The sequence below is a fragment of the Scaptodrosophila lebanonensis genome, unplaced genomic scaffold (genome assembly GCF_003285725.1).
Source record: "Scaptodrosophila lebanonensis strain 11010-0011.00,11010-0021.00 unplaced genomic scaffold, SlebRS2 tig00000072-arrow-pilon, whole genome shotgun sequence".
In the NCBI taxonomy this organism is placed as follows: Eukaryota; Metazoa; Arthropoda; class Insecta; order Diptera; family Drosophilidae; genus Scaptodrosophila; species Scaptodrosophila lebanonensis.
The window spans coordinates 4,957,469-4,971,754 of NW_022060558.1; the positions used below are offsets into that span (position 1 = coordinate 4,957,469).

Genomic DNA, 14,286 nt, shown 5'->3' on the forward strand with positions numbered 1-14,286 from the left:
TGGCAAAATCAACCATAGATTTTAGTTGGGTTTTCCTTCTCTGCTCGTTCACTCTTCTGGCACAGAACACCTGACCGACTGACGACTTGCGGCTGCATTTGATGAAGCACAAACATGCCCCGAAGTAAGACTACGTGCAAACAGTTCACAGAGCAAGTGAGACCCAAACAAGGAGAGGGAGGGAAAGGGCCCACAAAGGGGAATACATATCGACAAGTGCAAAAATCGAATAGAAATGAAGGCATCAAAGGCACAAACTCGAAATTGAACGCATCAAAGGGCAGAAGGCAATGAAATCGAAGAAATGCAGGCAGTGTGAATGACAAACTTTGTACGAGTATATGTGATTGCATTTCCCTAGTTGGTAGTGCTTGATACAACTATTCTCGGCATTTAGGCCAAAGTTAATCAGTTGAGTAATGGTCAGACAAACCGATATGAGCAATTTTTTGATAGCCTTTGGCTTGATTATGGTGCTTGGCGTACAATGAAACAGCAGGGACGGAAAGTCAATACTACATTTAGAATGTTCCTAGTTTTGTAAATAACGACAGTGCAGAACTTTTTTTTATCAACTATACACGTATCTAGAGCCATATGAAGGTTCCATTAAATTACACCGTATCTCATTTTCTTGCTACATCTTGCCTTCTCTCGGACACCACTACTTACCACATTGCACTATGTTTTTTGTGCCAGTTTTTTTGTGCAGAAAGTCAAAAAAAAAATTTATCCAAATCTAAAAAATTTTGTTTTTATTTTATTATAAATTGTTTAATTAAGCGAAAATTAAATTAATTCCTGCTGATATGGTAACACCATTTTGTTGGCGCGCAGTCAAAGTTATCTGATTGTATAAAACACATGTGTTTGTGATTTTGGCGGCAATTTTTGGTAAACTTTCAGAGCTTGCAGAATTAAGAAAAGAACCAACAAATATTAAGTTTTATAATGGAAAACATTAATGTACGTATACAGGTATTTAAAATGTAATCCAAAACTGTTTTTAAGCGTTGAAGTGTGTTCGTGTAATTGCGCCATGTGTTGTTCATGTGTTTTTTTAAAATTAACCTTTATAAGTTGCGCAGTGTTTCGTGGAATAGTACTTTTGAATGGTAAAGAGTTGCAAAAAGTTATAAATGTGGAAATACTAATTAATATATGTTTATTATGGAATTACTAAGGAACCTCGTCCCAATTTGCACGTTTTCTCTAAAATTGCGTTTGTTGCAGCAAAACTACTGTTTGGGCATGCAGAAATTGTTGCATTTGTAGCAGCAACAAAGACTCAGAAGACGCATTTAAGCAGAACATATTGCAGAAAATTAACGTAAGCATCTTAGATGAATACCATACTATATTAATATCGGAAAAAGTAAAATTATTCTCCAATTTGGAGCCGTGATAGAAAACGCTATAGTCGAGCAATCTCGACAGTGAAATACCCTGTACCCAGATAAACTTCAACCACTGGGTTATATACACCCATGGCAGAAGCAAAAAGAAGAAAATGAGGTAACTTGATGCTGTAGCTTGTGGGCGTAGAACTAGAGTGAAATTATTTCGCTAATAACTTTTCTAAAAATTTACTGATTCGATTGAAATTTAAAACAGAGATAGATGATTGCATATAAATTACGTGTGCAAGTTTATTTTATTGAAATTTTTTGAAATACAGTATTAAGGAAATTATGTAGCGTGGGAGAGTGGGGAAATAAAAAAAAAATATATAATTATTTATATTTTGTGAACTGAAATATATTGCAGATGACAAAAATACAGGCCAGTTTCTGGTTTGATACAGTTAAAAATACGGAAGTTAGTGAAAGTCGGCCATATCGGTTATATCGGCAGCCAAACTTGGTATGTCGTCTTGAGGTACCAAAATATGCGTACAAACTAAATTTGTGGTAAATATCTTAATGATACTATAGTGCATTGGCAAGTGATCGGGGAAAGGTTGCGACCTGCTTAGACCGGAGTGCTTACAAAAACGTTATTGCAAAATGTCATGGACTGTACTCACGGTCATATGTAGAAAGTGTGTACACAGCAGCATTATTTGCTGCACAATGTGCTTCAGACTTGCTCAGTGCACCGTTTTCTGAGCACAGTTTCTGCGCATGAGGAAGTGTGCTGCACATACACAGCTGAATGTATATGCTCATATGTACATACATATATGCCTTTGGTTCTAGAAGTAACGATTTTATTCCCAAAATATATCTCATTTTCTTTCAAAGTCAATTAAGTCTTGTTGAACAACTGATTACCAGTCAACTTTTGCAAAGGTGTACAACACTGTAAATCGTCTCCATCCCTGAACAATCACACACACAGCCTTCCGTTTTGTTTTCAAGTATTCAACTTTTGCAAAGGTGTACAACACTGTAAATCGTCTCCATCCCTGAACAATCACACACACAGCCTTCCGTTTTGTTTTCAAGTATGTGTAAAGCTATTCGCATAATATGAACTCATGGATGTCTCGCACAGCATTGCAGACACGTGGCAATCTAAAGCAGGTCATATGGAAATATTTCTACTGCCGCTTCAATTTTTTTCAATTTTCCTTCCTTTCTTTTATACTTTTCTTTTTGTGATTTTAATGCTATGCTTGGCATATGCAGAGGGCGCAGACATTTCAGAAAGTCATCGGCGCATGAAGTAAAAGCATTAATAGTATTTTTTATTTTCTTTTTCACATTGCGGTTATTCGATAAAATGCAAATTTGGAAATGCAGTTTTTAGCTATGACTGCATTTGGCATAGTTCCGAGAGTTGATTCTATAAAATGGGCTAAGCATTCGTTCAATAAAGTAATTGCACTTTATTATAATATCTGAAATTACCATCCAACAAAAAACACGCCATTAGTGAAATAACGCCATAAAACATTAAACAGCAACCAAAACAAGCAAGCAGCGTAACTCAAAAGATCAAAGATATAATGCATAACTCAAAAACGCCGACAACGACACAATGACGCCCAATTACAATGCTCAACTTCAAAAGCCAAGAACAGCTAAAGATATTAGTGGAAACACCACTAGAGGGGAAAGAAAAAGACACCAAATAAAATGAAGCCTCTTGAGTTTTTGCGCCTGCTGTTGCTTCCATGCTGGTGTTTGTTGTCTGTTTGGTTAGCAGTTCCATTGTTGCCTTGAGCCGCTGCCTTAATTATATTTAAACATTTTCAAGTTACACAATTCAATTGAACGAATGAGCAAACGCACGACCAACAGCAGCCGCAGCAGCAGCAATAGCAATAGCAGAGGCATCCACAGCTCCATCTTCATCTACATTGCGTTCCACTTCACATAGCCGCCACCACCACCACCACCACCACAACAACAACAACAAACCACCAATCGTGCTGACCTTTTAGCATTGCCTCTCTCTCTCTCTCTCTCATTGCCCTCCAATCTAGTCTAGTCAAGTGACTTCATTTGTGTCGCTCGACTTGCCCCAAGAGTCAGTCAGTCACAAGCCCCCGAGCTGTGCCTTTGTCTTCTTCATCTTCATCATCGTCATCATCGTCATCAGCATCAGCAACATCATCATTGACATTGAAATGTGTTTCATGGTCCGTTCACTTCTTGTTGTGGCGGAGCCATTTAATTGTTGTCGTCAGTGTTATGTTTGTGAAGCGCATCGAATTTATTTAAATACCTTTGATCAACTATTATTATAAAAATCTTAAAAGGCAATAGAATGGTAAGTATTTTAAAAATAGCTCACGCGCTCCCCATACACAAGTGGACCTTGAAAATGTGTTTGTTTCTTCAAAAATTCATTGCACTTTAACTTGTCATGTGGGCTTTGATTCGACTTTGATTCGAGTGCTGGTCTTAAGCTTCGCTCGCGTCGCTATACGGAAATTCTTGGCTCAATTATGACACCGTATGTAACTCAAATTTGGCAATTGTACGAGTGGAAATCTATTTCGCAATATCATCTTTGCGCTTTTAACGCCAAAGTCTATTTTGCTATGCTTGTGATTTCTGCCGGCTAGTGGGGTATGTATTTCCTTAATTAAAACTCATGTGGCTTGCTACGAAATAATGACAAGCAGATTTTAGGCAGTTATATCTGCACATGAAACCACTTTAAAGCTTAGAAGGCTTCCTTGGAGTTGTGAAATAATCACTTAGGCTGAAGCTCTTCTAAAACACACTTTCAAATATCATATTTCATCTTATGTTCAAAAGCCCAAGTTTGAGGAACAGTTAATGCGTTGATCGGGAAAACAAGGAGAGTTTTAAGGTTTCTGAATTTAAGAAATTATCTTTCATAATAATAACAATATACCTAAGGTGGCACGGGCTGCGTCATTGCGATGCCAGCGGCGATGTGGCAGCATACGAACACTCTCGGTGTAACATCTGCAGAAGCAAGACGTCAGCCGGAGCTCTCGATGAAATGTTGTCTAATATGTATTAATATTATTACCTCCAGTTGGTTTTTCATTAAACATTCTTTATAAACACATCTTAAATTATATGGGAACATAAATATGTATGTTATTGTTTAGTCCTTAATTTGATTAATAGAGGCCTTGACTTGTTGTTGCGGTTGGCCTTGATTATTGGTAAGAGTTTACAAAATGAGATATGAAAAAAATTCATATTTGCCATTGTTTCAGGACGAAAATCATTTACGCACCACATTATTGCGGTAAATCCATCCTACACTAAGGCTTATTAAAACCTTTATCAAAAAAGAGTTTAGGAAAATATTTCCTAACGATTTTTCTGATAAGATAATTCAAGTCAAATACCTAAATTTTTATACCCTGTACCCAAAGGGTAAAAGGGTATACTAGTTTTGTGCGAGAATGTACATGTAACACACAGAAGGAGAAGGGCCTACCACGCCACAAAGTATATATATTCTTGGTCAGGGTGACAAGATGAGTCGATATAGCCATGTCCGTCTGTCTGTCTGTATGAACGCAAGGATCTCAGAAAGTTTAAGAGCTAGAATAACCAAACATGGTATGTAGATTCTCTTAAGCCCCAGAAAGGGCAAGTTTGTTCATTTTTTCCGATACACCCCCTCTAATCGCGATTTTCTCTAACTCACCCAATTTGTGCAATTTTTAACTAAAATTTGGTAGTCACATCCAGTTAGTTATTATGTGTCCGTATATTAAGATTCATTATTCATTATATAGATCAATTAGAAAGAAAAATATAGCCATAAATATTGTCATTGATGATGTTTGTTGACATAATTCAGTACCTCACACATATGTTTCCACTTATGTGTGTATGTATTAAATAATTTTTATGTAATTAATTAATTAAATTAAAATTAAAAATTGTTTCCTATCTTTGGGTGTGTACAGGGTATTTAGGAGTTTTATTTTTAAATTACGGTGCGAATAAACGTATTTCAACATAAATAAATGCGTGCAATAACGACAACAAAAACACACACAAATAAAGTCTTTACTTTTCGAACAACCCAATGCTTATCGGCTTATTTGTTTATTTAGATTTTAAATATGTTTGACTTTTTTTGCTGAGCATTGAACGCTGTGGAGCATTGTAGTAGGCTTTTAATCTCGTTAATTATCACCCATGCGCAGCATTAGTAATACTAGCAAAATATTGTCATCAAATATTTGTTAAAAATACACAATAGGACAGGCTATTTCAGATTATTTGAGCCGAAAAAAGCCCATGAATTATATTATACCCTGTATCCGAAGAGTAAAATGGTTTTATTAGATTTATGGAAATTTTTGTAACAGAAAGTATAAAAGTTAATTGTTGATCACCATTATTTAATTCTCTCTCCATTTTCAATTAAATCAAAAGGGTAAATCTTAAGAAAACCTTGAGGGAAACAATTTTTGATTTACCAAAGTTGCAAAACCGGTTTAATTTATTCCCCTCCTTTGCTTCTACAATGCTTAGAACACAACGGAAACGTTTTTACGGCTTGACTGTAAACACTATTTTTTTGTTAAAACATCACATTAAATTATTTGAACTGGCATTTTCACATTTTCACCGTAGGCATGTACGATACACATAAACTTGATTTTACACAATTCGCGGACTGCGCTCCTACTACCGACAAAGTGCAGAGTCTGTTCCCGACTGAACAGGGGAAAAGTCTGCTCTTATCACTTTCAACAGCAAAACAAAGGCAGTCATTAGACATTAGCGGGCAACAGGCAGCAACATTCAGCTACAAAACAACCAGCAAGTAAAGTTGTTCGTAATCAATTAAATATAATGATGGCAACTAAGTCATACGGCCTGCCAAATTGACGCTGAAGGTCATGTAACAACAAAACTTAGCGAACTCAGATCCGTGCAAATAATAAATATGAACTAATAGCCGACGAACATGGCATCACAGCTAATTACGGGAAAATTATTTCATGTAATAGTTGCACCAACAAATGGAAGTTGGCTGCCTGTTGGGTTTTAAATTTGTATTTAATATTTCTCTCTCTGTGTGATGTAAAAAAAATTAGAGTGCACGTTCTTATCGCAGTTCTTATCGTTTGTTATACAATTTTTTTAGCACAGTAGCACAGTCAAGTGATGAGCTGATTCTGCTTTTGATGATAAGCAAGCATCAACAAAAATATATACGTTTATACTGAAATCATTATGTCAAAAAAAAGGCCCACATTTGACTTGATCGCGCAAAGGTTGCTGAACTTTTGAAGTTGCCAGCATCATCATTCACAGCCATATATTAAAAAACTGTAATCAGCACAATTAGCGTTTGGTTTGCACAACGTTGCAATGGCGGCAGCAGCTCCCGCTTTGTGGATTAGATACAAGATACCATAAATACACAAACATGTAAAGCATATGTAAGAGGAAAATCAACGCCACCGCCGCCGCCGAGACACGTAAAAAACGCGAGTTTATTTAGCACATTAGCGCACTGAACATGCTAATGAAAAACACAAATTTGCAGCCCCATACACACATACATACATACATATGTGGGGACACAAATACACATTCGGCCCATAGCGAGTCTTCGCCATGGTAGCAGAGTGTTTGTGTGGCACAAAAAGCATCCCGAAAGTGTATACAAGAGACAAATTGTCGTTTCTTTTTCGTTTTTGTTGTTGCTCTTGGAGTGCTAAATAATTTTTCAATTTGACTCAAATAGCATGTTAATGAGTAATACAGTTGTGAGTGGTGGGCCAGCGTCGAAAACCACACCTATGTTGCGACATTTCAATGTTCTTCTTATCTCGCAAACTTTGAGCTTAAAAAGAAAAACAAACTTGTGACAAGTGTATTGGTTTTAGGGAGAGTCTAGTACAATGACTTTGTGCTCTAGTTAAAATGAAATGTATGTTGAATCTATTATGAAGCTTGTAATGTGTAGTCATTTAATCACTAATTGTACATAGATGTCTTAATTGAGGTACATGTACTCGTGCTTATGTACTCTAAAAAATGCGAAATACCCATAAATAAGTTGTCATTTCTGTTAAGCTAGTACAGTTTTGCCTGGCAATTGAGCATTATAGAGTAACTTAACAATTGTATGTGATATCGAATTGCGATGGCTTTAGATGCTTCAAATGTTATACATAACCCCATAAGTATGCTTCAATATTTACGTCCACATAGAACTGTGTACAGTGAAAACTCTCTTGGCCGGACACTCACGGTCGTCCAATTTTTGTCCACCCAAGGGGAGTGTCCGGTTAAGGGGATACTTTATACATCGATCGAATGTTTTTAGAAAAATGTCCGGCGAAGAGAGTGTCCGGATAAAAGAGGTGTCCATTAAGGGAGTTTTCACTGTATTTATACTCCATTTCAATTTTCATTTCATTTATTCACAAAAAAAATTGGCATCATAAATTGGAGTGTATCTATAATTAGTTAATAATAAAGAGTACAGGTTATAAAACATAATCAATTCTACTCTATTTCTATTCAACGAAAATAAATTGAAGCAACTTTTCATAAAAGAATGTGACTATGTCTTTTTGAATTTGGAATATTTGAGGGCGCACCATTACTTGGTATAATTTTAAAATATACTTGTAGACCTTTAATTAGTGTTCCTTTGTATGTTTTCGACAAATTTTAAAATGTAGAATGAAAATTCTTCAAAATTTCAATATTCAGTTTACTTTCCTTTATATACTTGTTTTAATGATGAGAGAATTCAAAGTGCGATGGATGCACAATAATTTTTTAGTTCTATTGTATACATTTTATCGTTAACAAAACAAATTCAGAGCAATTCAATTAACAAGTGGCTATATTTTCATTTACAGTTACGTGCACTCAATTGACTGCGCTAATCGAAAAATGTAAAATCGCTCAATTGTTGGTCAATCTCTTGAACACGATGCTGTGGTTTACTTCTACGTTACGTACATGCATTAGCTAGAATTATATATAGGCCGCTATTTGTGTAATTAACAATAAATTAACATTGTGCTAAGTAATTCACAGCGTGGCTTTTAAAGACGCTATTGTTCGATTTTGTTTGGGGGCACAAAAATATCAGGCACGAAATCTTTATTTCATCATTGGATGGATTTTTCATTTAATATTATTTGTAGCTCTGACTCAACTATTTGTGCGCAAGTGTATGAATAAAGAATATCATTTAAATCACATGGTGTTTATAAGAAACTAAAGGAAACAACATTTCTACGAATTATAATCAGTTCTCCAAACAACACAGAAAATAGTTTCAGTGGTATTTCTAGGAAATAGATATACTGAGTCAATAAATGGAAACTAACCAACAATATATTTCCATTTTCTGTAAAAAACACAACATTCAATATTTTCAAAATCTTTTCAATTTGAAATTGAGTTTTAGAATCAATTTCCGGTTTCAATTGTAAACATGGTTGTGAAAATAAGTACCATAAAAATATATTCTGTATTGTGATACAGCAGATACTCTTGGACCACTTTTTTGTACGATTCTGGAACTGAGAGATTAGCTTCATTAGTTTTACTTTCGTAGTATCGCTATAGCCAGTTCTGTGGTTCAATCGACTATCTATAGACTAGTATTTCGGTGATTTAGGCAACATTGGCGAACGGTTGAATATCGCTCTTTCTTTGACAATGTCATAAATTGCGACTATACTTTCTCTATATGTACGTGTATTTCGTTCCACGGCTTACCACATAGAGACTTCTGTCCTTGCTTCACCTACAATTGCCTTCATTTGTCGTGTCTTACCTGCAAATATATAGAAATGTTCAAATTAATAATGAATCAGTTGTGCCACAATAATTTATTATTAAATCAATAATGTTTTACAATCATGGCACTGCTGATGCGTACGCTTATTAATCAAATTTATTGAAAATGTATTACATTTTCTTCCTTCATAATTATTTCCCAATATAACAATGACGATTCCTCATATTTCAATTGCTCGTTATATTTGAATTTGATCAATGTAATTATTGGGTAAAGGACGACCGTACTTCAATAAACAAAAAGCTACCAGTACTTTAGTATAATGTTGATAATAATGAGATTTCTGCTCAGCATCCAAATGCGACAGCTTACAATAATGCGTACATACATAAGTATATATAGATATATAGTTCTTGTTAGTGACTTCAGACTGACAGCAGTCTCTGTCAAGTATAACAAATCCATAGGAGCAACTCCAAACTATGCTAATGACATGCATGTTAAGCATTCCCAACTACTACGTACATATATAACTATAACAACAATTGTGGGTTGGCCAACAGGCCACAAGTAAATCTCTGGGCGCATTTGTAAAATTATGAATTAGACACACAGCCACATACACACACGTATACACACTCTACACTATGCATTATGAAACCACTGAGCTGCTGCCGCCCCTTGGTGCGGGGCCTGATGCTTTGTAGATTTCGATGCTGCCTTTACACTAATTTCAATTAGCTTGAGTGCGAGTGGTTGGTTTATTTAGTAGGTTGTATGTATCTATGTGCTGTAGTCTGCTTATGTTAATTACGCAATTGACTTAACAAGCAGTGCCATAACTACAACTACACTCCTAGTACGACAACAACACCAATGACGAAGACGTGCCCAACAAACAGTCTCTGACTGCTGGCAGCTCCATTAGCAATTGGTACATGCTTCCAAAATTTCATCCTTACATAATTATGCAGATTTCAATGTGCCCTTTGCCATTTTCATCCCCAACTTCCGCGCTGCTCAACCGCCATTTTGTATAGATGCATCAGACATTTTGTTTCGAGTAATTTGCACATTTCAAAGAGATATTTTGAATGCAGCATGTGCTCCCGTCAGTCTTGATGAATGATGACATGCATTTATGGCGTCAAAACGAACACAATATTAATTATAGTTTGTGTCGATATGAATCATCCTTAATTTTCGTTCAGTAGGATGTTTAATAATTTAAATTTCTTTTTACACCGTGTACCCGTAGGGTAAAAAGGGTAATTAGGTTTGTGCAAAGTATGTAACATACAGAAGGAAGCAACTCCGACCCCATAAAGTATATATATTCTTGATCAGCATGACGAGAGAAATCGATGTAGACATGTCCGTCCGTCTGGCCGTCTGTCCGTCCGTCTGGATGAACGCGAGGATCTCAGAAACTATAAAAGCTAGAATAACCAAAGTTGGCATCCAGATTCTCCTAGGTCCGAGTAAGGACGAGTTTATTTTTTTTTTTTTAATTTCCCTCCCTTCCCCCGCTACAGAATTTCGTCAATAGCGTCCACATTTCAAATGCTACCTAAACCAAACTTTGCACACATAATTTATATATAATTGTCTACTGTTTATTCAATTCGGTCAATTCTAAATAAAGTTATTAGCAAAACAAATTCTCGCCAATACAACCCCCCCCCCCCCCCCAAACTGCAGCAACAAGTTCCCTCTTCTTCTTCCTCTTTTTCCTGCTGCTATGGGCGCATATAACTCAGTGACGGAAGTTTACCGGGGTACAGGGTATTACACTGTCGGGCTTGCTCGACTGTAGCGTTCTCTCTTGTTTTAATTTGAAGGACAGTGCACATAAGCCAAGGACAGCTTAACTTATTAAGTTTTCTCTTCGTCTTCTTTTAAGACGGATAATGGAGTGATCGTCGTGAAACCGCATCCATTAATAAACCCATCCCTAGCACCAGTAATGAAAAATTTGGCGCATTAGCTACATTATTTATCTTTTTAAGCTGGTTTATGCTTTTCATTTGGTACATACTCACAAATTAGCATATTCAAATATTCATAAATTAAAAAAAAATAGGATTTCAAATGTTTTAGAAGCATGTACATATTTATTTAATTCTCGAATGCCGTGTGTGTGTCTGCTTTTGTAGCATCAGAGTATTGTGAAATAATAGCTATATGCATTTGAAAATATGTAAATGAACCCGGGATCAAAAAGAACAACCATTCGATTGCAGTTCTTCGCCTGAAGCTAGCGCAGTACTCGTATCCTCTGCCGTATTTGAAATGTTCGTTATTCAGATTTTTAATAAAACAACAGCTAGACAAGTTAATTAACGCGAACCGTGTAACGTGCGCTTTGCGATTTGGACCTTCTAATCAAAACCCCTGACAGATAACATGCTCTAGGTAGTATGCATGATACTTATCAAATCTAATCATTAAAATATCGACAGTATCAAGGTCACCATGTACCGGAAGTAGTTTAGTTTGTCTCGTATTTATATATAAACTGTAGGGTTATTGAGTAATCAACTCCCTTGCCAAAGTAATTAAATCATTGCCCTCAAACTACCTATGGAAACCGACAGCAAATTCCCAAAACCATTTGTGGCATAAACTTTGGAAATGCGTCCAATTGTTTGTTGTTGTTTTTTTGGTTCTGTTGCGTATGTTTTGTATAAGTTTTCATTTGTAGTCATTTGCATTTAAATGAATTCCTTTTGTTTTAGGCGTGTAGCTGTTATTGTTGTTGATATTGTACTCCTATTTCCATTTTACATTTTACAGTCAGGTCCTTATACATTTTATTTCCTTGAAATTTAATTTCCTTTTTAATGGCTGGCGCTTTGTTTACTTCTGCATGGTGGGGACTTTGGTATCATGAATCATACATTCCCGCGAATTTTTTCTGTGTATCTTGAAACGTGCCTGTGGGCGTTATTGAAGATTTGCCTCGATGGTTGAGGTGCCATTAACATAATATCCTTTAAATTCCCCAGGCACGAACAAAGTTTGAAAGCCATTATTTAACGCTGCATAACGCTTCCCTTTCATGGGCAAATTCATTTTTCCGAAAAGGTAGAAGTCGCACGGTGCCATATCAGTTGAATATGAGTGGTTCATGGTTAAAATGTGATTTTTGGTCAAATAATCGGTCACAAGCGTCGATAAATCGATGTTTTGGAGATGTTCAATTCCATTTCCATCAATTTCAATGATGGTTTCGGCTGATTTTTGATGAATTCACGTACAGTTTCGATGGAATTTTCGGTGATCACGAATTTTCACACCCACATGTTGATCGTCATTTATGTCCTCACGACCACTTTGAAAACGAGATAGGCAATCATCGCCATAAACTTGTTCCATCAATTGAAACGTTTCGGTAAAAGTTTTACCAATTTTAAAACACAATTTAATGTTGGCTCTTTGTTCAAAGCTCATTTTCGCACCGATAAGACAAACATACTGACACTTGAAACGCAATAACTTCGATGAAATGTCATGAAGTTCTCACTGGACACTCGATAAAGATAGCAGATACTAACGCACCATATCGACATATAGATAACGCCACCAGGGGGCGTTAGATTCAAAAAGTCCTGTTTACTTTCGAACGCACCTTGTAGTTTCTGGCACACACTATTAATCTTTTCTGTAACAAAACAAGGCATATACTCTCTACATACTTATGTGTGGTATCTACCTTACTTTGCTATAGATATATAAACTTGTATCAACATTTTAACAATGTTCGTAGCAAATAGAACAAGTTGCATTAGGTTTCGAATCTGGTGCTGGCTATCAAAATTGGAATGGCGTTGCGACTGCGGGTATTTTGTCAGTTTCTATCTTCCATTTCTATTCGAGTACACCAAAAAAGAAATCCTGATCATATTAACGTTGACGTTTGACAGAAACACCAGGTATTTGAGCAAAAACAAGGAGGAGACTAAATGAGAATTCCACATATCCTCGCCGAAAAGCACAGATTAACGAAGCATATGCACAAAACCTCAGGCAGATCAAATATGCCCGTATTTTATAATTAAAATTTGAGGCACAAAACAAATGGGGATGTTTGCTTTGTGTATCACTTAATCATGGTAATTCTATCTTTGCACCAAATCTTTGCATTATAAAAACAAGTAAAAAAGCTAAAGTCGGATGTCCCGACTTTGAAATACTCTGTACATATGCTTACAATAATTATAGAAAAAAAAAATATAAGAAAATTTAAAAAAATTTGATCGATTTTACCTTTCTCGGTATTCGAACTCACGTAAAGGGTATGTAATTGCACATATACAAAGCAATTGCGTCTATGTGAGTGTATGTACATATGTTTATGTGCGTCTATTTGTGTCTGTGTAAGCATTTTCGCAGTCAACTAAACAGCAACATCAACAACAGCCGTGGGCAGCGCTTGAGCAGCGCTGCAGCAGCAAATATATTTATGGCTATAACTTCTTGTTAAATCGGTCTATCATAGTGAAACTTGACACACGGACACATAATAACTAGCTGGGGGTATTTCCAAAATTTTAGTTTGAAATTCCAAGAATTACGGGAGTTAGAGAAAATCGCATTTACGGGGGAGAGAGGGAAATTCCAAAATATACATTTTCTGCGTATTCATACAAGGCATCTTGGACTAAAATTTGGTGTTCCTAGGTCTTATAGTCTCCGAGATATAGGCGATTATACGAATGGAAAATCGGGAAAACCCCCATAGGGGAAAAGCGGGGGGGGGGGGGGGGGGGGTAATCAAAAAAAATAAAACAAACTCGTATATCGTACACATATAAGGCATCTTTGTGCAAAATTTGGTGTCTCTAGCTTTTATAGTCTCTGAGATCTAGGTGATCATACGGACGGACGGACGGACAGACAAGGCTAAATCGACTCGTCTTGTCATGCTGATCAAGAATATATATACTTTGTGGGGTCTGCCACGCCTCCTTCTGCCTGTTACATTTTTCAGCTCGCGCAAACCTAATATACTCTTGTACATTTCATGTACAGAGTATAACAAATAGCTCTTTTGTCAGATAAGCGTTAATGTGTGCTCTTTTTGAACTGTTGTATATTAAATTTATATTAATT

General features: G+C 36.1%; 1 protein-coding gene across 3 annotated transcripts in view; it reads right to left on the minus strand.

Annotated features, from left to right (window-relative positions):
* Positions 1 to 14,286, minus strand: part of LOC115625534 (furin-like protease 1) — a 223,334-nt gene that overhangs the window by 150,728 nt on the left and 58,320 nt on the right. Inside the window, exon 1 of one of the 3 annotated variants that reach the window (XM_030520612.1) lies at positions 5,870 to 6,056. The exons of the other annotated variants lie outside the window; for them this stretch is intronic. The gene's annotated coding sequence lies outside the window, so the exon portion shown is untranslated. Of the gene's footprint in view, positions 1 to 5,869; positions 6,057 to 14,286 lie in introns of those variants that run through there. 3 annotated transcript variants of the gene reach the window in all.